This window comes from Chiloscyllium punctatum, chromosome 20, assembly GCF_047496795.1.
Source record: "Chiloscyllium punctatum isolate Juve2018m chromosome 20, sChiPun1.3, whole genome shotgun sequence".
Taxonomy (NCBI): domain Eukaryota; kingdom Metazoa; phylum Chordata; class Chondrichthyes; order Orectolobiformes; family Hemiscylliidae; genus Chiloscyllium; species Chiloscyllium punctatum.
In genome coordinates, this window is record NC_092758.1 from 23,567,419 (window position 1) to 23,592,750 (window position 25,332).

At 38.4% G+C, this 25,332-nt stretch overlaps 1 protein-coding gene across 4 annotated transcripts in view; it reads left to right on the forward strand.

The window, feature by feature from the left end:
* The window catches only part of tenm2a (teneurin transmembrane protein 2a), a 2,790,214-nt gene that overhangs the window by 1,530,500 nt on the left and 1,234,382 nt on the right, over nucleotides 1-25,332 (forward strand). For all 4 annotated transcript variants that reach the window (XM_072590496.1, XM_072590497.1, XM_072590504.1 and 1 more), the window contains one exon: nucleotides 23,894-23,948. The gene's annotated coding sequence lies outside the window, so the exon portion shown is untranslated. The remainder of the gene's footprint in view (nucleotides 1-23,893; nucleotides 23,949-25,332) is intronic.

Here is a 25,332-nt window from a genome sequence, read left to right on the forward strand (position 1 = left end):
CAGGTGGTATAGGTTGTGTTTGAGTTGGGTAAGTAGGACATCCTGGAATTTGCTCTTTTTGCTGGCCTCCACTTGCTCCATTCGGTAATGCTTAAAGTAGTTGGTGCTATCACGGATGTTTCTTTTCCAGTTTGTGCATTCCCGGGCAAACGATTTCCACACATCAGTGGAGATGTTACTGTTGGTTTAGGGAGTCTTTCAGTCCTTACAGCATTTCCTTTTGCCCTGCAGAGCTTGGAGTAGAGCATTTGTTCAGGGAGTCTTGTGTCATCGCATACGGACAATGTGGCCAATCCATTGCAACTGGTCAAACGTGATCATTGTCTCGATAAGGGCATATTGACCTGGGAGAGGACATTTATATTGGTAGACAAATCTAGCAGTTGATTTGCAGGATTTTGCAGAGGCCGCACTGACAATAACTCTCCAGGGATTTGAGGTGTTGATTGGGTATGGTCTATGTTTCTGATGCATACAGGAGGGTGGTCTAACCAAAACTAGCAATGGCAAGTCATGTAGTCTCCAAGAATAAAGTATTTTTGAACATAGGAACGTGTAGAAATCTTAAGAAAGTAAATATACAGACAATGATTGATGTGTTTTGCAGTACAGGAATGAAAAATAAACTTCAAAAAAGCAAATATCCAAAACCTAGAGAGTTATGAAATGGTTCTGAATCTGGAATAACTAGGCCAGTCAGAGTGAGCACAAAAACAATAAAGAAGAACTCAGGATAGTGGAAGAGGAACAATTGTCAGTGAATATTGACAAGAAAGGCAACAGTTTGGAGTGTCCATATGCTAAGGCATGAGAACTTGCTGAAGAAGGTGATTGAAGAAATGTTAGACTGACAATGCATAAAAGGGAGAAAGAGAACAATGATGTCAGACAATTTGAAATTGAAAACTGGAGGTTCTTACAAGCAGAAGAAGAAAATGGGGGTGGGGGGTGGGGAGGGGAATGGTGTAATGAACAAAGGATCTACCTTTGGGCGAATAGGTAAAAAAATGATTGTTCTGCTGCTGCCCAAGAACATTAACATTGAAGGACAGAAGTCAAGCAGTGCATAACTGGGAAATAATATTGTTGGTAAATTTGATCATATGAACTGTGGTCATATTTCCTCAGGCCATGTATTGTAACCCTTTCTAACTGCTGGTACACAGTATTGCTGTTGATCCAGCATTGCTTTTACCACACTCTTCTATTCCCTGACTCCCCCATTTAGGAAAAATAATTGTATGCATAAGACTTTTTATTGAGCAAGTGTCAGATCAACTAATTTATAATAATGTTGGTTTCCAGCCATGAAATGCATAGCTTTTTATTGTTTATCTCATTGATGTGGAATCTTCTGTCTCAGAGAGAGTACAACACTCCCCATTGATCACCTAATCATTCAGATGCTCTGTCAATAAATCAGCCTAATGTACATTCCAGTTGTAGCCCTGAGATTTTTCCTATTTATATTCCCTCCTTGCCTCACTGAACCATTCTTCAAACATTATGTATTCATTATGTGTCCTATGTGGAGTGTGGTTAATACATACAAGCCACGGATTCTGCATTGCTCAATCACGCCCCAATCGAGCTACTGCACTGCACAGTGCAGGCCTAGTAATGACTTTCTGATTATCTGTCATTATATGATGAATGAAATAAATATGTACCATTCAGAGTAAATATAGGATGGTTAACACATCATCAGTGTTAAATTGTGGGTGTTCAGGCAGTGGGAAAAGGTTGTAAAAGGCTGTATATCTCTAACTAGGGTTATATAGACAGCTGGGAGGACTGCAATATCGGGGAAACTGAAAGACAAACAACAACCTGGCATCACTGAGCAAAGATAAAATCCACTCGCAGTAAATGGAAATTCACTTTGTGAATAGTGTATCAGTTTAGTCTTATTGTTCAAGAAGCTAATGCTCTTTGGTGATCACCACAATATTGCATTTACTTTGCATATATTTATTTAAAGTGGCATCATACTCCCATCATATTTACAACATGTAACCTGTGCCACATTTGAATTGCATTCAGAATGTTTATATAAAAAGTAACAGTGGCCCAGGAGTACATCCAATGGAAAGCAATAAATAACAGTGTGTCCTTCCAAAACTGGCATTCTGAAGAACTTAAATGGTGTATATTGAAAGCTGGGAATGATCACCCACTAGCAGAGCTCAGCTGACATGAATGCTGAGTGTGAGGCTCAAGCAAGTTACAAATGTGACCTGAAGCTGAGATTCCAGTCATGAAATGAATCTTCCACATATTTATATTCCAAAATCTACTGATTGATCTTCAGTGGTCTTTCTGCTGGACAATGTTGAATACAGTTGTGTAATTTAGTTACAAACATGAAGTCATGTTTGTTTACCCTTGTTTCTGCAACCACCATTTAGATTTGCTTGTTATGAAGAGTAATGTTTTGAACTCAGAGCCAAAAGAAGTTCCTGTAGTTTGGGCACTGTCTCTAAATTCACAGTTGCTGAGAAGTGGTTACATATGTCAAAAAAAGCAAACATTGATTAGATGTGTTTTCTAACAGAATATTAAAAAAATATTCAGTTGAAATGTGTCAAGTACAGATGATCTATACAGATAGGATGTGCTCTTATGATATATGTAGATAGGATGCAATGAATTGAGAGTCAGTTTCACCTGTCTTAGACCGTGGATCCAGTCCTTTTTTCCCCCATCTACCTTGTGACTGGACTGGAGCAATGTAGTCAAAGCATACTGCAGTTTGCAAGGACAGCAGCATCTGAGACATTTCATATCCAATGCTGGACTTAGTATTGGAAAGAAGACATAAAAATCAGGGAAGGAGATGAAGACTACAAGAGTGAAAAACCCCCAAGATTTGAAGATTTGCTGGTAAAGGTTGAATGATTGATCTTTTTGACTTTTATTTGCATTACTGCTGGCTCTTGATTAGGAAGAGACCAAGTCCAATTCCTTTTTAGCATGAAATAGAAATAGGAATTGTTCTGCATTCCACACATATACCCCCAATAACACTACAAATGCTTTAGAGATCTGCCAGTAACATAAATAAAAAGGCGCAGGTACTTAGTGTGGATGATCGAGCACGTTCAATAACAAATAAAGAATGTTGACCTTCACAAAAAAAAAGATTAATATTGTTATCATAAACATGGTCTATCAAATGATAATCAACAGTTGATTAATGGATTAGAGGACACATTGTAAAGAAAACATTGGCACTCAAGAGCGATTGCAGGTTGCAATCCTGTTGAGATCTTGAATGTTTTCTCTATAAAATAATAAGCTCCTTCGAGTGGCTTTAAAACTATATATGCAAGCTTGAGCTGGTTTATACATGGAAAGGTGCATATCTGAAAATATTAGACAGAGCTAACATACAAAAGAACATTCAGAAAAGGTTTGACACATTGCTGTGGTTCCTAGGAGCAAATCGCAGATTTTGCAGCTTATAAATGTAGCTACTCGGTTCTGAGAAGTCATGATATATAGGAAATTATCCAAGACAGTGACAGCTACAAATGTTCAATACAGCACCTAAGTACAATTTAATGACAAGTGAGATGTGTTTTTAGCAAAAGAAAAGGCCACACTAATGCACTCTTTAACAGTAAAGAGAAATGTGACAAGCTATTGGTGGAGGTCAAGATGGTGCTGCATGAATGTTGTGTAAAAAGTGACTTTAGTTTCTGTTGCAGAATGGCATAAGAACAGAAATGTACAATTGTTAGTGCAGATCAGACATTGGTCCAGTTTGCTAAATTGTTCTCGAATCTGATGGTGACCATATCACTTTTGCTTATTTCAAAATTAAACATGGACCATTAGAAATTCCTTCCTGTGCTGTAAAATAATATTTCAACTTGCAAAGGTATCTTTCCAGCCAGTGTGGGTATTCCCTTTCACAAAAAGTTGAAGGATTGCATCCAATTCAGTCACAATCTAAGATATCTTTGTTTTTGGAGTAATACACATTCTGATTGACTATCAGGATGGTAGACTGAAAGGAATTCATGGAGAAATATTGCCAGTCTTTAAACAATGGAACTGAACTCTCAAGTGAACCAATACAAGACCATCTAAGAGGGTAAGATTTATAAAGTGGGAGATATCTATGCACTGAGATAAATCAGCTGGGGCTTTCTTTCAGCCTTGTTCATTTATTCATTTGTGGTGTCATCTTATTCCCAGAAGGTTGACTGCCCTGGACCTCCATCTCTTTCTTAGGCTTCCCTTACAGATTCAACATTGGTCAATTTGCTAACACAAATTAAAATCTGATTTGCAACTTAATACTTACATTTCAAACTCCATTGCATTAATGTTGCATTCCCAGATTAGCAGTTATCTTTGAGATTTGAAACAGTTAGCCAATCATCAACTGGTGCTGAGAATTTGCACGAATTCGGAAATGGATTGAGCTGAAAAGAATGGAAGCTTTACGCCATCATGTTTGTCAGGATTTGAACTTGTGTCTCCGACATAATCTCTTTCCTGTGGTAACACTAACAAATAGTTTCCATTTTGGTTACATGTGCTCATGCACAGCATGTGGTCATTAACAATGTACATTTTTTCCAGTTGGCATTGGAAGAATTCCATGTGCATCTGGTCAAAGCTCAAACACATTGAGATTGATTCCAAGGTATAATAATTTCAAGCAGATGTGTTTTCAATTCATAAGGAATGGAAATGAGCTACTTTGCACTGTTTATTCAATGCATTACAACAAGTACTGGAATGAAATTGGAGTTGTTCCAAGGGAGAATATCATGCAAATGAGAATTTCACTATTCCAGCAGAGTAGGAAAGCAAATTGAGCTTATGATTGAGGAGGACGAATAAGCAGAGGATTTGTATAAATTGCACAAATTCTTCAATGCAACTTGACACTTATTTCTATCGTAATATATTGCTACCCTACTTGGATGTGAAGAATATGTAATAATGAATTAATGAGTCAGTGCCAATGCCTCTCTATTCTGTCTATTAATTTGCAGCACTATTTGGTAAGTTTAGATATATAGACTGAAGCAGAGGTGGAATCATATAAGTCACGTCACGTACCATTCGCGGTTGAGAAATGTCAAACAATGTGTCTGTTTGACCAAATGAATTGTAAATGTTAACAGCTCAAAAGTTTTGTTACAAACTGTTCCTGCAAAATATTAACCCACATTCTGCCGTCAGGGGAGAGCAATGAGCACTTGTCATTCGCTAGTCTTATGGCTGCCCACAAAAGTTTTGCAGACTTTTTGAATAGAAATTGACCGTCATCAGGAGTCTGACACATCAGACTTCTTAGGGGAACTGGGGCCTGTTTGAAGAAGACAATCCAAAATAGAGTCATAGAGATGTACAGCATGGAAACAGACCTTCGGTCCAACTCGTCCATGCAGACTAGATATCCTAAATAAATCTAGTCCCATTTGCCAGCATTTGGCCCATATCCCTCTGAACACCTCCTATGCAGATACCCATCCAGGTGCCTTTTAAATGTTGTAATTGTACCAGCTTCACCACTTCCTCTTGCAGCTCATTTCACACACGCACTATCCTCTGCCATACCTATCAAAGTCATTGAGGAAGCAGCTGAAGATGGTTGAGCTGTGACATCACCCTGATGAACTCCTGCAGAGATGTCCCAGAGCAGAGAAGATGAATTCCAACAACCTAAGCCAATATTATTTTATGCAAAGTATGATTCCAACTAGTGGCAAGATTTTCTTCTGTTCTCATTAATTCTATTTATGCTAGGGTTCCTTGATGCCACAGTAGGTCAAATCAATCTTGATGTCAAGTGTCTTCTGTAATGAATTCCCATTGCCTCTTAGGTCCCTTTTAAATGTTTCCTCTGTCACCTTATGCTGATGCCCTCTTATTTTGGACTCCCCTACCAAGGAAAAGACCTTGTCTATTTACCCTATCAAAGCCCATCATGATTTTATATATCTCTATAAGGTCACCCCTCAGCCTCCAACACTCCAGTGAAAATAGCCCCTGTCTATTCAACCACTCTCTATAGATCAAACCCTCCAACCCTGACAAAATCCTTTTAATCTTTTCTGACCCCTTTAAAGTTTCTCTACAACCTTCCGATAGGAGGGAGACCAGAATTGCACACAATATTCCAGTAGTAGCCCAAGCAATGTCATGTACAGCCGCAACATGACCTCCCAACTCCTATACTCAATGCACTGACCATTAAAGGCAAGCACACTAAATGCCTTCTTCACTATCCTATTTACCTGCGATTCTACTTTCAAGGAGCTATAAATCTGCACTCCAAGATCTCCTTGTTCAACAACTCTCCCCAGGATGAAGGGCTTTGGCCCGAAACATCAATTTTCCTGCTCCTCAGATGCTGCCTGACCTGCTGTACTTTTCAAACACCACTCTAGTCTTAACTCTCCCCAGGATCTTATCATTCGGTGTATAAGTTTTGCCCTGATTTGCCTTTCCAAAATGCAGCATCTCACATTTATCTAAATTAAACTCCGTCTGCCACTTCTCGGTCCACTGGCCCATCTGATCAAGATCCCATTGGATCTGAGGTAACCTTCTTTGCTGTCCACTACTCCTCCAATTTTGGTGTCATTTGCAAACTTACTAACTATACCTCTTATGCTCACACCGAAGTCATTTATGTAAATGACAAAAATATGTTACTTCAGCCAATGTACACAGAATAAAAGCCAAAAAATGAATGTTGTTCGAATTGTTAATTCAATGTGAATTCATTACAGAAGGCGCTTGACATAAAGGTTGATTTGACCTACTGTGGCATCAAGGAGCCCTAGCATAAATAGCGTTAATGAGAACAGAAGAAAACCTTGCCATTAGTTGGAATCATACTTTGCATAAAATAAAATTGCTGAGGTTGTTGGAATTCACCTTCTCATCTCTGGGACATCTCTGTAGGAGCTTGTAATGTCATAACTCAACCATCTTCAGCTGCTTCATCAATGACTTTCCCTCCATCAAAGGCTCAGAAGTGAGGATGCTTACTGATGATTGTACAATGATTGGCACCATTCACAAATCCTCAGGTACTGAAGCAGTCCATGTCCAAAAGACCTGGTCAATGTTTGGTCTGGGCTGATGTGGCAAGGAATATTCACCAATTTCCAAGCAATGACTGTCTTCTTCAGGACAGAAAATAATTATCACTGTTGGATGGACCATACTAATGAAACGGCTACAAGAACACATCAGAGGCGAGGAATCTTGTAACAAATAATCTGCCTCTTGCCTCGCCATCTAAGGCACAAGTCAGGAATGTGATGGAACACTCCCCACGTTTCTGGATGAGTACAGTACCAACATCACTCAAGAAACTTAACACTATCCAAGACAAAGCAACCAACCTGATTAGCATCACATTCACAAACATCCAGTCCCTCCATCATCAACACCAATTAGCAGTAGTGTATAATATCTGCAAGATGTAATGCAGAAATGTACTAAGGCTCCTTCAATAGCACCATCAGAACCCAAGACAACTATCATCTGGAAGGACAATGTCAACAGATATATGAGGATGCCACCATCTGCAAGTTCTTCTCCAAGGAAATTGCCATCCCAATTTGGAAATATGTCAGTGTTCTTTATTATTGCAGAGTCAAAATCCTGGAACTTCTTTCCTAACAATATTGTGAGCGTCCTACATCAAATGTCCTGAAGCAGTGTAAGAAAGCAGCTCACTACCACCTTCTCAAGAACAACCTAGAGATGGACAATAAATGCTGCCCAAGCCTGTGAAGCCAAAATCCTCTGTATTTTTTTTAAAAGGGACTTGTAGAATCACATTTTAATGCTGATATAGAACATAGAACATAGAACAATGCAGTGCAGAACAGGCTCTTTGGCCTTCGATGTTGCACTGACCTGTGAACTATTCTCAGCTCGTCCCCTACACTATCCCATCATCATCCATGTGCTTACCCAAGTTTTGTTTAAATCTCCCTAATGTGGCTGAGTTAACTGTATTGGCAGGTAGGGCATTCCACGCCCTTACCACTCTGAGTAAAGAACCTGCCTCTGATATCTGTCTTAAATCTATCACCCCTCATGTAGTTATGCCCCCTCATACAAGCTGATGTCATCATCCTAGGAAAGTTTCCCTGGAGGTTGACGGTGACCTTATTGAGGTTTATAAAAGCATGTGCGGCATAGATAAGGTGAATAGCAAAGGCCTTTTCACCAGGATAGGAGAATTCAAAACTAGAGGGCATAGATTTGAAGTGGAGGACAAGATTTGAAAGAGATCTGAGGGGCAACTTTTTCACACAGAGGGTGGTGTGTATATGGTATGAACTGTCAGAGGAGGTGATCGATGAAGATACAGTTACAATATTTAAAAGACATTTAGACAGGTACATGTATAGAAGAGTATCAGAAGGATATGGCCAAAATGCAAGCAATTGGTTTATTTTGGGAAACCTGGCCAGTATGAAGGATTTGAACTGGACTTCTTAATGAAGATTTGTCACACACTGACATTTAAATGAACCAGATGATATTCCTCTGACAGTTCATTCCATATACACACAACCTTCTGTGTGAAAAAGTTGCCCCTCAGGTCTCTTTCAAATCTTGTCCCTTCACCTTAAACCTATGCCCTCTAGTTTTGAATTCCTCTATCCTAGTGAAAAGGCCTTTGCTATTCACCTGATCAATACCCCACATGCTTTTATAAACCTCAATAAGGTCACCGTCAATCTCCAGGGAAAATGTCTCAACCTATCCAGCCTCTCCTCATAACCAAAACCCTCCAGTTCAGGTAACATACTTGTAAATCTCTTCTGCACCTGTTCCAGTTTTAAAACTCTCCTTCTCTAGCAAGGCAACCAGAACTGTACACTGAGAAGGGGATGATCACTTTTATGGAATTGTACTATTGGACCCCAAATAGTCAGTGGGAAAATGAGGAGCAAATATATTGGGAGATCTCAGATATCTGTAAGCATAATAAGGTTGTAATAGTAGGGGATTTTAACTTTCCAAACATGGACTCAGCCTGCCATTGTATTAAGGACTTGGATGGGGAGGAATTTGTTGACTGTGGTCAAGAAAATTTTCTTTATCGATATGTTGATGTACCTAATAGAGAAGGAGCAAAACATGATCCTCTTTTGGGAAATAAGGCAGCACAAGTGGCAAAAGTGTTAGCAGGGGAATGCTTTGGGATCAGTGATCATAATTCTATTAGTTTTAAAGTAGTTATGAGAAAGGTTGGGCCTTGTATAAAAATTAAGTTCTAATCAAAGGAATGAAATAGGATGGACCACCTGGCATCAAGCTAGACATTAGAAGTGGCAACAGCAAATGCAACAGCATCTGGGGGGCGAGTACCAAACCTGGGAGAGTTTTCCCACAGTCTGATCAAGCAGCAGCGTGACAAAGGCATACTCACAGAATTATATCTTACACAGTGTAATGGCTCACTGGGGTAGCGTTAACCTTCAAACCAATGAAGTGTCAGGGCATCATGTCAAACATGGGCTAGGAAACCTCCCAATGATTCCCACATTCTGTACATAAAGGGTCACTGGATTTGAAATGTTAACTCTGTTTTTCTATATTTAGATGCTTCCAGATCTGCTGTGTTTCTCCAGCACTTGCTGTTTTCCTTTCAAAACCACATCTTCTATCACCTACAAAGTACAAGGGCAGCAGATGCATGGGAATACCAGCACCTATTAATTCCCTTCCAAACTGCACACCATCCTGATTCGGAACTGTAATACTGACCTTTTACTATGACTTGGTCTAAGTCCTGATTTCCCTTGCTCATAATACTGTGAGTGACCCAATGGCCCAAGGACTGTAGAGATTCAAGAGGTTCAAACATCCTTTCCAAACAAATCCCCTCAGGATCTTACATTTCACTTAGGTCACTTTGACTCTTCTCAATACCAGTGGTCACAGATCTAACCTATCTCACCTTTCCTCGCCTTGCTCACTCCAGATATTATTCTTGTAAAACTTCCCTGTATGCTTCTAAAGCATTAACATTCTTCCATAAGTACGCTGACAAGTACAGTACATAGTGTTCCCAATGTGGTTTCACCTCAATTCCCCTCAAAACAAAGCCTAAAATTCAATTAGCTTTCCTGATTACTTGCTATATATGCATACTAATCTTCTACGATTTATGCACTAGGACAACCAGATCTCTCTGCATCTCAGAGCTCTGCAACCGCTCAGCCTTTTTATGATATGCTTTCTTATTCTTTCTGCCAAAATGCACAATTTCACATTTTCACACATTATACTCCAATTGCCAGGTCTTTACTCACTCACTTGAGAAACCTACAAATGGATGTAGATAAGTAATGTCACATTCTTACCTATTTTCGTATCATCAGCAAATTTAGCTATCATACCACATCATATAATATCATCCTTTCCCAATGACAAACCATGTGAACTCTACCTGATTACATTGAACTAATCCAATTGCTATGTTATAACATCTTTAATAATAGCTTCCAACATTTTTCTTCTGACAGATCTTAAGCTTACAGGCCAGGATGTTTCCTGCTTCTGCCTCCTTTTTTAATAAAGGTGTTGTATTAATTATTTTCCAATATAAAAGGAACCTTCCCCAAATTTAATGGGCTTCAGGAAATTAAATCTATTTAACTAGTTACATCTTTTAAGACCGGAGAATGACATACATAAGAATCTTGTCAAATCACAGATCCAACAATTTACTCAGCACTACTTCCCTGGTAATTATAATTTTCTTGTGTTAATCCCTCTCTTTTAATTCCTGATTTACAGCTATTTTAGAGATGTTACTTGTAACTTTTCTAGTGAAGACCAGCACAAAACGTCTGCTGAATTCATCTGAAATCTTCTTTTCTTCCATGATTCATTCCCCAGACTCGTTTACTATAGGACTAATACATACTTTGTTTATTTTTTTTCTTTTTTAAATATCAGAAGAAATGTTTTCATTTTTAATTACTTTTGGCTAACCTTTTCTCATGCACTGTTTTTTTCCCTTCCTTACTAATCTTGCACTTTTTTTGATTCTGTTCAATCATCTGACCTACCCCCTATTTTTGCATAATTATATGTCTTTTCTTTTGACACTATCTTTGACTTTTTTTTAATTTCCCCAATGGATGGGGGACCCATCCCTTCCAACTTCTCTTATTTTTGGCTGTATCAATTCTGCTTTTTATAGTTTATCCCATTGCAACTCAATTAACCGTAATTGTGATCCTAAATTGCCAATTAACTTTTGTTAACTGCATATTTAACACTTACAATAATAACATCAATTGATTGAATTCGGTATTCGTGGTGGACAAATGACTGACCACACAGATAAAAAGGAGAGGTTGAGGGACATGTAAAATCAGTAGCAGGACATGTGCAACTAGAACATGCAGGATGTAAGCTCTCCCACCCCAATGCAGTGTGATGGGAGAATGAATGAAGGTGTTTTCCCAAGTACTGTTAAATGACTGCCTGTAATACAGCTAGAAGTCAACTCCAATATGCTGAATAATTCAAAAAGGACAACCACATATATAAATGAAGCTTGTGAAATCAAACTGAATATATAATTATCACCAGTTGAGCTTGAATTCATCCTTAAACTCTGAACAAGGCAGTCATGGCACTGTCTCCAGAGAATTGGAAAGTAACAGCATGCTGTAACCAGTAGGAGTTCAATTACCTGTATTATTTTGAAGGCTAACAGAATTTCCTCAGCAAATCCCAGGTCACAGTATAAAGGATGGGTTGTGATAAAGGTATCTGTGATATACCTGCGTTACAATAGCAAGAACCATAATAAGTGGACAATGAGACAATTTTGAAGATAGTCTTATATCCAAGTTTGTGCCTTCCAGTCCGATTTAAAGTGTGCTCTGCCTTTCACTGCAAATTGTATCACAATTGTGACAGAATCTTTAGCCATCATGGTACTGCAGAATTTTCTTTTTAAACTTATCTCATTTTGCTTTATCCCTTCCACCTTCAAGAATCAATTCCAAAGCTGTCTCAGCAATTTCTTTCCCCCTAACTTTTCTCCACATTCTGCTCACTTACGTATTCTCTTGTGTGGAGCATCTGTTGATGCATTAAATTGCTACAAGTCAAGTTGTTGTTGTTGAATGGGACCAACTCTGGCACATGATGAGTAAGATTGATTAACCATTCTAAACCACGACTGTAGTGATGTTTGAAAGGTACAAAAGAAAACTTTCAAGTCTGTTGGGGATGGATGCTGGAAAATGTGGAGCAGACAATTTGCAGTTTTGAATTTTTCAATTCAAAGTGACTACCTACATGCTCTATTTGTTTTAATACATTGATTTGGAATGTTTTAAATGGATAAATCAACATGATGCAGAATGTTGTATATAATCACAATTGAAGATAACATTCAAAGGGAGGATAAACCAGAAGAATGCTCAACTAGTTTGATGCTTAACCAGTCAGGCAATTAGTCACAGTCAAATCATGGGTGGGGCTGGGTGAGGGAGGGGGGAGGTGGGAGGTGGGAGGAGATGCATGTGGTTATTAACCTAATTTTTTGAATTATAACAGTATACATTCTGCCAAAAAAGAGACCCTTCCTGACCTGGCTGTCCAAAATTGATGGAGAACTCATCTTATGAGAGCAATTTGACATATAGTACAGAATGTCAAACTCATTACCAGGGAGAACAAGTAATACAAGCATAAAATACATTTGCTTAAAGGATGTTAATTGACCCTTATTGCACATCATTACTATGTAAACCTTTGGGAATAGACTCGTAAGATTTCTCACCTGTCATTGAGAATAGGTATAAGGAGTTTCTTACTTTTCAACCCTGAGTAGTTTAATGGCTTGTTGGAAAGCAAATTGTGAGAGCAGCTAATGCTTAAAAGTCCAGGTGAAAAGAATATTAGTGCAGAGGTCATGACATACTGTAAAGGGAATGGTCCCAGAAAATAAAAAGCAATTGCTAACATTTTGGGAATATTTGCAGTTGAGTTCCAGATTTGGTTTGAATAGTGTTGGGGAGGAAGAATAGAGCAACAAAAATGAACAAGAACACAATAAGACAAAGGTTGCAAAAGGTGGAGTAAAAAATGGGCACTGAAAGTGAATTGTTGACATTCGCCATCATTGGCTCTCCAGAATAACTAGAACTTCAGGATGTTGGATAGACATGGAGTAACGCTGAAATTATGAAGTTGTAGTTGGTCACTGAAGGTTCTGATGCAGACTGCACTGTGGAACAACTCCCAGAGCCAGCAATTGCTGAAAACAGCAAGTACCCCCAAATCTTCTCGTCCTGCGTTGTTGGAAACCCAGTAAAAACATATGCCTGGTTTGGACTGCTATAACTGGCCTTTTAATGTTGACTGATTACTAAAATCTGATGAACAAAACTGGCCACATCAGAATGTGGAATTTGAATTGAATAATAATCTGAAGTTAAGAGTCTAATGATGACCATGAATCCATTGTTGAGTGTTAGAAAAACCCACCTGGTTCACCAGTGTCCTTTCAGGAAAGAAACTGCCATGCTGGCTTACATGTGACTCCACACCCACAGCAATGTGGTTGACTCTTAACTGCCTTCTGGGTAATTAGTGATGGGCAACAAATACTGGCCTAGTCAGTGATGCCCACATCTTGTGAATGAATTTTAAAAATGTAATTTGATGATATTCATGGAATACTGTTCACAACCTATTTAAAACAATGGGTTGAATGGCCTCCTTCTGTTCTGTAAATTCTCTGATTCTGTAAATCATTCTCATTGCTACCTTTTACTTCCTGGCCATGTGCCTTTGAACTTCATTCAACAAGATTAACTTTTTGAACAACTTAGTGGCATCAGTGCTGGGTAAGTCCAGGAAAGAATGCTGCAAGTAATGACAGTATCAATGCATGGTGACTGAGGTGATAATTTTACTCGAGATCAATAGATCAGTCAGCAAGACTAGCATTGAGGCCAGCAGCTGAAATCCTTGCTTCATTGCTGACCACAAAGGTCCACATTTTATTTTTAATCCATTCACAAGATAAAAAATAACAGCATTTATTGCCCATCCCAGAGGGTAGGTAAAGTCAACTAGTTTGCTGTGGGTCTGGAGTCACGTGTAGATCAAACCAGGTTAGGATGGTAGTTTCCTTCCCTAAATCTGCATCTATATTTATTTTTCTTATTTGTTTCATGTTGATCCAGTTGTCATTTTGACTTCATTAATCAATGCCTGGAAGGACAGAGCCATAGGTTTTTCCAACAATCTACAAAGGTTTCATGGTCATCATTGGACTCTTAATTCTAGATTTGTATTGAATTTGAATTTCGCCATCTGCCAATGGCAGGTTTCGAACCAGAAAATTACCTGGGTCTTTGAATAAATCGCTGAAAAATGTGTTGCTGGAAAAGCGCAACAGGTAAGGCAGCATCCAAGGAGCAGGAGAATCGATGTTTCGGGCATAAGCCCTTCTTCAGGAATTGCTGAAGAAGGGCTTATGCCCGAAACGTCGATTCTCCTGCTCCTTTGATGCTGCCTCACCTGTTGCGCTTTTCCAGCAACACATTTTTCAGCTCTGATCTCCAGCATCTGCAGTCCTCACTTTCTCCTCTTTGAGTTAACCGGCCAGCCTATTGCCACTAGCCTATTGCCTTCCCACTTGTATAACAAATGCACTGAAGAAAAACTTTAAAATTTCAAAGAACTTTCTCTCAGTTGTTAAGTGCACTGCCCACTGCTAATCCATGTAGACCACAAGTCTGCAAAATTTATGAACTATGTTTTGGATTTCTACCAGGTGAGATTTATATCCCCAGACCATTAGCTTGGATTTTGGAATTGCTACAATCACATTTTCTTCCTAATTGTTGCCCTGCACAAGGTATCAAATGATATTAATGAGGCCAAGGTTGTAGTCAAGTGTGATGACTGAGGGTCTACCAACATTTATTCTGTAGATCTGTTCTTCCACATGCTGGATCCAATAGGGTACTGGAGAGGTGCTATGATCATGTAATTGATGTCGTGGAATAAAAAAGAAGAGGAAGGAAAAAGAAACACAGCCATTAGTGATTCAGAGGCATATTGATCATTTCAAAATCAGCATTATATTAACTACAAATTATTTATTGCCTTGACTAAGAAGGAGTCCAATAATACATTAGTAACAGCCACTTTATCATCTTTGTTCAGCATTTAAATACAACCCTGGATAATCAAGTAAATCTCAGTTGCCTAAAAATCATTACTGAATGTAAGCGTGTTGTGATTTATTTCAAAACCAATGTTTTTCATTGGCCTGCAGGGATTATGAAATGTCACATCATAATCTCAAAGGTCATAACCTTGAGGATCAGGTCTGCTGGTGACTTGTTGTGTAATAACATATCGGAGACATGACAGCAGGACTGGAGTGAGGGTTGGCGGAGTTAGTGCTATGTATTACAACCTGGTAATATGAAAATACCATTTTTAATTAGGACATAGCTGTACCCTGTGTCCACCTCAGCCATTTTAATTCAGTGATGATCTGCATTCATTTTATCTATTTATTATCATATTGAACTAGTTGTCATTTTAACCTCATAAAAATGACATTTTAAATTGTCTTTATTGTACAACAGAATTTTTGGTTTTATCATCAAAAATATGAGAGTTTCTTTTCTGGCCCACAACTGCAGTAAGATGAATAAAAAGATCTTGAGAGATATGAGCCCATTTGCACATCTTTAATGAATTATGTACAAAATGATGTGCCATAAAATATCTGAGTTTATTATTTGATTTAAGAAGTAAAATAATCAAGCATTGCTGCTTCACATGAAGATATAATCGAAAAAACACCAAGTTTATGATTCAAGTTATGAACTTGGCTCAATTGTATTAAAGCCATTGCAAAGACTGAATGACACAGCACTTACAATTGTAGCAGGTGTCTTTTTGTTACTCTCTGTCAATCTGACCTGGAACTCATTGAGATCTTAAATATCCATGTGCCTGACTTGGCTATCTTCAACCTATATGCATGTATTCGAATTGCCATTCTTGATCGTGGACACACTCCTTCAGCCTATCTCCTGACAATTCGAAAAGTCTGGTTTCTTCTCTTCCATGTTTTGCTAATTTTCTAACCATCCCACATCTCTCTGCATTCTGTGCTTTCCAGTTACCTTGGCTGCCTAATCCTTTTCCTTGTTAATTTCCTTTCATGCTGCTAATCCAGATTAAATCAGTGCTGGATGGGCTCACTTCTTCGTTCTGCCCCCATCTCTTTATGTCCACCTAAGCAATTCATTCGATTTCTCAAAAGGTTGCAGATGCTAATGCTACAGAAACTTCAAAGCTGTAAAATGTGAGAGTCAGTTAAAAGTTAATCTGCAAAAATTAGGCCGACAAAATATAATGTTGGAAAATGAGTTCACCAGCTTTGGCAGGATGAAGAGAAAGGCAGTAGGTTATTTTAATGGAGAGCACATTGCAATGCAGAGATCTGGTTTTCTTTGCACATTAATCATGAAAGTTAGCATGCAGGTAAAGCAAGAAGTTATGAAGGCAAATGGAGTGTTTTGCCCTTTTGTTAGAGAAAATTAAGTATAGGGTTGGGTATGGTCTTGCTACAATTTTACAGGGCACTGGTGAGTTTCCTTATTGAAGGGTAAATATGATATTGAACATTTATAGTCCAGCAGGTTAATATCTGGAATGAAGGGTTTGTATTATGAGGAAAGGTTGAGCAGTTTGGGCCTTACTCCGAATGAGATTGAGATCTCATTGTGACATGAAAGTTCTCGGGAATTGGGGTGGGGGAGGTAAAAGGGTTGATACTTGTCTGATGTTTCTAATCCTTTCAAACCTCCACTAATTCTTATCCCTCTGGTCATCAATTTCAAAATTCTCTTCTTTATAGAGAAAACCTTGCTTCATTCTACTTTGGGAATCTCCTTCAGCCCCATGTCAAGATTCACAACCTCTGCTGTTTTAAGTATGTTCTTCCATACTGTACAATACTATAAAGAACTTCTGAATTTTCTCCCTGGATTGCTTCCATTTCGCTATGTCTTTCTCCAAAGCGAAAAACCATCTCAAACCTTAACACCGTACTCTGCTTTGAGCTGGCTTCCCTGATATTTTCTTCTCTTCTCTCCATTCTGAATTACTTTGTGATGCTTTGCCATGTATAAAAACTGCAAGCATAAGTTGTTGGTGAATGTGTGGAAAAAACTTGCATCCCATAAATATTTACACCAACATGAGAATGAATTGACATCACATGGACGGGTTACTGTGCCATGTGGAATAACTGCCGAGTTTTTAATTTTACCCAGAGACATCTGCAACATTTTCCTGTTCCAAGTAAAATCTTACACATTGAACTGCCACATTTTGTAACTGCGGTAAATATCTAAACAGCTTTTCACCAAAACAGCTGTTCATTTTTTTTATGATGCTGCAGTAAAGAGCATGTCTAATTCTTGACAATATGTACCATTTTCCAGTCCACCCATTTCACTCAGAACTCTGTTGATCCCATCTGCGGTTAAACCACTGCATCATTTTATCAATAAGTTTTGTCCAGTTTATCACATACAATAAGAGGGAAAAAGACAAGACAGCTGCATTAAAGAAAAACAAAGCAAGGAAAGCAATTATATGGATCCATGCAGGAGGCAATGTACTTTTAATTTTGTGTCGATTTAAATTGAGCTTTATAAAAAGCCCCAGGAAAAGAGAGATTATCTGATTAACTGCCCCAGCCTATACCAGCTGTGCTCATGCTATTAGTAAATTCCCTCCATTACTTAACAGTTTGCTTTGAAAAGCATCTCATTTGAACTACTTGACTCTCCTCATAATGAGTTTAATCATTTAAAATAAAAGTTACACTATAGTATTTCATAATTGAAGCTAATTTTCATGTTACCAAAAATTGATACAGCGCTCAAGAGGTATTTAATTCCATCATCTGATTTCAAAGGAAGGCTAGGAAAAAGATCACAAGCTGACAGTTTTGTGGTAGGGTGCTTGTCTCGCACCTCTATAGTCACAGGTTGAGCCTTGGCAGATATTGGCATACCAAGTTGATGGCCATATGCTGGGTGTGTGCATTTCAATTCTTTGAGACTTATTGTGAGTTAATATTGTAATTTGGTAAAGGAAAAACTCACACTGTGATCATAGACTGGAGCTGATGGATGAAAGTTGATTTGGGTAAACTAGAAACTAAAACGCTTGTAGCCATTATTACAGTCAGACTGTATAAAACTAGTAGTGGTAACAAAATATAACCTCACAAAATGTCAATGTAGAAGATGACAAAATGACCTCTTCCTGCTTATAAGCAGACATGGTTCAAAGTATCAATGTGTTATGGTTCTATACAAATGAAGGAAGATCTAGTATTTAGATAAGAGATGTTTATCATATGTTTATGTATGATTAATCGTGGAATGTGGGCATCATTGGCAAAAGTAACAGTTGTCCATCCCGTATTGCCCTTGACCTGAATGGCTTAAGACATTTCAGAGGGTAGTTAAGAGCAGTGATACAATGCAATGTCATGGAATCTAGCCCATTAGGCTAATGTCTGGGGACATGGATTTGGTCACCATGGTAGGTGATAATATTTGAATTTATTAAAGATTTGAAATAAAAAAGGTTGCATAAAGGCAAATATGTAACCATAGTTGGTAGTTGTAAAAACTCATCTGTTTCAATAGTGTACTTAGAATCATAGGGATCCACCACTTCTTCTGGCAGCCTCATTCCATACATGCACTACCTTCTGCGTGAAACAGTTGCCCCTTAGGTCCCCTTTAAATTTTTCCTCCGTCACCTTAAACCTATGCCCTCTAGTTTTGGTCTCCACTACCCTCGGAAAAAGACCTTGGCTATTTGGCTTATCTACGCCCCTCATGATTTAATAAACCTTGATGAGGTCACCCCTCAGATTCCAACACTCCAGGGGAAATAGCCCCAGCTTATTCAGCCTCTCCTCAGAGCTCAAACCCTCCAGCCCCGGCAATATCCTTGTAAACCTTTTCTGAACCCTTTCAAATTTTCAAGGGAATAAAATCTACCGTTCTCACCCTGGTCTGACTTACCTGTGACTCTAGAACCACTGGATTTCTAGGGATGGGCAATTATTGCTGGCCTCGTCAGCAATACTTACCATTCCATGTATGAATTAAAAAAGAACATACTGCTGTCATTCCAATTGGAGGATAGTTGCCATGATCACATTATTGAGACTAACTTCATATTGAGAAAAAGATTTATCACTTGAATTTTAACATCACCTGCTCCCTGGATGTGATTTAATGGTATGTTCCTGCAGCATCGGCTGAGGACACTGGATAAGTAGTTCAGTGACATTACCTTTACCATTTCCCCTTCAGCTGACTGCATGCTTGTGCAGGTGACTATCAAACACACATTTTCCAGTAAAGGATGCGAATAAGTTATTGTGCTTTTGCAGGTGTATATACAAGTGTTGAAACAGATGTGCTCAAGGCACATATATAACATTTGAGTGAATGGTTTCATTTCCCCTGCTGTGTGCACTTCAGATAAGGGAGCTGACTCTAAGATAAGCAAAAGCCTCATAGTCCTGAATTAATTTATATCTCGTACATGTAATTGATGCTGAGAAATGCAGGAGCCATAATACGAGTATACCAACTGGACCCAGACATATAGTGCTGATAGAATCTCAGGCTGTCTATAGCTCCATGTAGTACATTTAATCACTGAGCCACAGGGTTGGGAAGAAGACAGCTGTGGGGAATATTATGTTTTTAACAGATATGGGAGTGAAATATTGAAGATGGTATTGTTAAAATATGTTTTGTATTTTGTTGGTGGAATTGGAAAATTGTGAGTCTGCAACACTGAGCAAATGATGTATAATGTATATTCTAATTACTAAATTATTTGGTGCATACTGTAAGTAGAATTGTTTCATGTAGGTTTCTGAAGATTAGAATCAAAAGGATTGTTTTTTTGTTTCTAAGGATTTCTATTTTTTAAAGCAAACAGAATTTTCTATGTGGGCTTCTATTCTTCCTTTGGGACTACTGTTGGCTGCAGGCTATTAAACAGCACAGGCTCGCAGTCCGTTAACAGGCAGCTATACCAAGATAAATGCTGAAATGTCTTCCTAATATACCATCTGATGTGTACATCAACAGATTGCTGCTAATTGAAAAGCAAATGTCTTGTTTACTGAATCCCAATGGACTCCATTATGTCCCTAATCTGAAGATTACCATTCTTACTGTCTCATAATATATGACTTTAAAAGGAAAAAGAAAATTAACCCGATTTCAGAACAGCATCATTCGTTTCCTCAGGATTCAGATTTCACATGATCAGTTCTGGCATAATCTGAATTCTTAGAGTGCCACAACTGGGCAAATGGTTTCTGCTTTGTGATGGAATGGAGTCATTTAGTGGTTGACATTTATCTCAAAAATGTATAATGTGAGTAACAGAATTCTTGTCTAAAGTAACTGGTTTTGTTTGTCTAAAGCCATGAGGCTGACTACACCTTTTTTTGTGGCTTTATGAAGCTTGGGAATTAGTCTTATGCATTAAAATAATTATCATATTTCATTTTTCTTGCACTAAGAAATTTTACTTCTTCTTGGGGCCAAGTGGTAATGAATTTGGTTTAATTTCTTTGCACACAGTTTTAATTGATAGGTCAGTCAATGTAGATTTTTTTTTATTCACTGTTATTAACATCGTGTGTGAGGAGATGCAAGTGCATTAACCAGTTAGTGAAGCTTCTATGTGTTCAGAGTAACTAGGCATAAACTGAATCATAGAGTCTCCAACACGACCACCATATTGTTTGACATCAGAGGATATGCTCCTGGGTCTAACATGCTTTCTGTTGGATACATAAAAAATGGATGATGTTTAAATAATGTATCTGTATATGTTTGCCTGTGTTCTTTTTATGAGAATGTAAACAGAAATGCCCATTAATTCAGCCTGTGGGGAGAACCATACATAATAAAATGTTTGTCATTTCTTTTTTTCCCCTTCATTTTGCTTTGTACTCCCACTCCATGTGTTCATACTCCATCTTCTTAACCACCAGGTTAGTTGTCTCAATACACTGTTTCACAATACCACCACTGAGTAACTTCCCCAAAAACCAAAGCTGACATTAAAAAAAACTTCGTAATTATTCATTGTGAATCCCTGTGCAAGTGAAACTGGTGTAAAGGACTGAAAACAACCTGACCAATGGGGCAAGCACACTGCTGAAATCATCACTCTTGTCAAGCTGAAGAAATTGATGTGTCATTATTGATCAAAAGATCTTTCCCTGGCACTGCATTTGTATTTCTTCAAGTTCCAGTGCAAGTTTACCAATCTGCTCATAAGCAACCCATTAAATAATTCTCATGAAAATTGTTAAACCATTAGCAGCTCAGCAGGGAATTATGAACTCAATGCATATGCAGTGATTACCGTGCAGCTCCTTAAGACCATAAGACATAGGAGTGGAAGTAAGGCCATTCGGCCCATCGAGTCCACTCCGCCATTCAATCATGGCTGATGCGCATTTCAGCTCCACTTGCCAGCGTTCTCCCCGTAGCCCTTAATTCCTCTAGACAACAAGAACCTATCAATCTCGGCCTTGAAGACATTTAGCGTCCCGGCTTCCACTGCACTCCGTGGCAATGAATTCCACAGGCCCACCACTCTCTGGCTGAAGAAATGTCTCCGCATTTCCGTTCTGAAATGACCCCCTCTAATTCTAAGGCTGTGTCCACGGGTCCTAGTCTCCTCGCCTAACAGAAACAATTTTCTAGCATCCACCTTTTCAAAGCCATGTATTGTTCATATACTTCAAGTGTTCCTAGTGTTCATATACTTCAACTCAAACACCTATACGGTGAAAATCCTTTCCTGACCAGCAGCTCTCCCAAAACATTCTTTATCATTCTCTTATTCACAGCAGGCAGTCCCACACACCGAAATAAAAAGTTACATTTTTAAGACTCCTATTCAAAGAGGACATAGAAAAAGAAAGATAAAAGACCAAGGGAAAATAATGTTTTCTCAAGCTTTCCTTCAATGTGTTCTCTGGTACACTGAGTTTCCAATTGAATTATAATTGCAGTGTGAAATTTATGCAATTGTAAGCAAATATTTTTGCAGTGCACGCCTAAGTGTAATAAGATGATCCCTGCCTTGCTTAAAATGGCTATTTTAGAACAAGTCCAATCCTTCCCTCTCTCATTGTTGGCAATGTTACAGGGCTTCATTAAATAGTGGGCATCTGGCCCTCTGTTTGCCAGCTGTCAATTTTTGACTCTTGATTATTTACTCAATGTTAAGCAGTGGTTTACAATGCAGGACTCAAACAAGACTACGAGAATTGACATTTCCTGACAAGATGAAAGTTGTAATGAATGCAGTCATCTAGGGAGCATAGACTCATGATTGCAGGAGCAGTAGTATCCACAAGCCATATGTCCAGTTATTGTGGTCATTCGATTTTGCCTTTCCATCTAGCCTCTGCTCCCACTCCTTCAATATTCAACCTAAAATTAAATCGCTACCAATGAACTTGTCAGAGCTGTATGAGCCGTAAAAGAAATTCTATGTGCTCATTTAAAATAAGGGAAATACAGGGTTACAGGGATAGATTAGGGGTTTGAGTCTGGGTGGAACTCTCTTCGGAGGGCCAGTTTGGACTCAGTGGGCTGAATGACCTGTTTCCACACTATAGGAATTCTACGATTCTAAAATTCTATTCTATCTTCGAAATTATTTATGTGCTGGGACAAATTGAACAAGATTTACCTAAATGTTTGTCACCTTTAACTTTAATCCATTTTGTTGATTTAGGCAACTTAAATTATTGGGAAGAATCTTATAAAGGTGTGAACAGCATGGGCTATGGTGAGTTTTGTGGCAAAATGTTTAGAAGTCCAGCATAGCCTATCGTAATGAGTATCTTGTTGCACCTTTTATGCTTTTGCTGAGTGGTGAGACGAGTTTCTTACTAAGGGCAAGTTGCTTATTACAGGAGTTATAGTTTGTTAAACATTTTACTAACACCTCAACTCTTAACAATTGTGCCAAACAAGCAAGATGTCATGAATTCTCAATATGCATATTAGAGTGGGTACCTAGCAACTTCAGCTCCAGCAACATTGTTGTTCAGCACCAAACAGCATCTCTGAGTGTAATCCATGGCTACCTACTGTATGTGCCCCTTGTGAATAGATTAGGCATCCATCACTTACCAATCAATCACAGCCTCATGGCACCTTTTCAGCCCTCTTGCAGATCACCTCAGAAAAACAGACTTGCATTGCAGGACTGATCAACAACACTTTTGTACAAATAGCAAACATTCACCTTACAGATTGGAGCAGATTGTATTTCAGGGCTATTTGCTTGCCATCTTAGCACTCACTCACTTAGCATCTACCTATATTTGTGCCTCCATGCCTCACCTTCCCTTGCCATGCCATGCCATGTCTTTTACTGCATCGGCACTTTGTCAAAAGCTATCCGTAATGCTAGACTGACATGGTCTTTAGCATAGATGCAAAGACTGCTTACAATGCTTGTTAGTAAGTCACAGAAATCCATCCAAATATATAGCATGGCAGGAGACCATGAGTTGTCGAGATGTACTTGAACTTATTAACTTAATAGCAGCAATATCCTTTTTTCAAATCTGTGAGTCAATTTTATAAATATGAAATTGACCAATATTGATATTCAGTAAACTAGGACTGTTCTGTTTTCTAAAATAAGTTTTCAATGCACAACAATTCTCTGCAAAAGCTTCTTTGTTTTTAACCGTTGAACTAAAACTTTAAAAAATTGTACTGTGCTTTATTTCCAGATCCTCTGTACCTTCTTCACTACTTCATGCAATTACTGAGTGTTTGAAGACAAAGGTCAGTGTGACAGACATCCATTCCATAATAATGCTACAAATAGTTTTTATCCATTTGTAATGAGTCCTGCCTTAATCTATGAAACTTGGCTTTTCCTGAAGTTTTCTCCTTTCACATATACACATACATGATGGGTTATGCATGTAATCAGTAAGGAATAATTAATGAATAATAACATGTTGTTTTGTGGAAGAGTCTTTTTTTTGCTGACAAAAATGTAAAATACTGCAGTTATTAGAACTCTGAAATAAGAGTTGGGAAATGTTGTAAACACTGAGCAGATCAGGCAACAGCTGTTGGAAAATAACTATAGTGTTACCTGCTCTAAGTCTATAAGCTTTCAGAATGACCCATTTTGGTGCTGTAAATTCTATATAATTCAATCTGTGTCTAGTATTTATCTGTGAGTAATGGGTGGTCACTTTAAATTTGCTTTAATGCAACTGTTGATTTAGCTGTTTGGTCAAAGTGCTTCAGGATAACCTTCTTTTGAACTATCAATGTAATGATGGTTATCCGTTAATTCCTACCTGATCTCCCAAAGGGAGTTATCACTCACTAACTTTTTCCATTACTACAACACTGCAACCTGCAGCATGTCATAACTCTGTGGTGGTGAGATAAAACCTCCAAGGGTAAATTTCCTTGCTGCTCCAAATACATTGGATAGTGTGTAAATGGCACAGTGAAATCTTATAGGAAGGAAACGTGGCTTGAAATGTTTCTGATACTTTGAAGCCATTTAAAGCATTTTCCTCACTCCAGTTTCATCCTAGGATATAAGCCTTGGCACAATCCTGCACTGCAATGATTTACATATCTCTGACTATCAGTCTGGTGAGTTCCATAGATTGTATTAATCAATTCTACTGAGTTACTTTGGCTGTGGTTTGAGGCACAGCAAGAGATGAGGAAAGATGCTACAGCTAGAGCTATGGGGTTTCTGATACAGAGGAGCTTGAAGATATTCTGAGGCTTGGTGATGGCCCTTAAAGCTTTATTTTTCATTCTGCTGACAAACACTTGTTCTACATGATGTTTAATGCAAGACAAGTAGCAGACTTTTTCAAGTCCAAGATGATCTACAATCAATTGTCATGAGCAAGTGTTGATGTGAGCTTTGCATCCAGCAATCTATCTTTATCTGATGCAGCTATGCTTAATGTATCCCTCATAACATAAGAACTAGATATGGACAACATGGTATTGAAAGATCCACCAAATGGTGATTGCAGTTCACTAATATATGCACAAATATTGTATTCACAGGCGCATTAGTGCCTGGGCGAACATTAACTTGGCTGGTTACAAAGTGTAGCAGACTTCCATCAACATGCTTCAAGAGGCCTGAATTCAGATGGAGTCTGAGACATTTATAACCTTA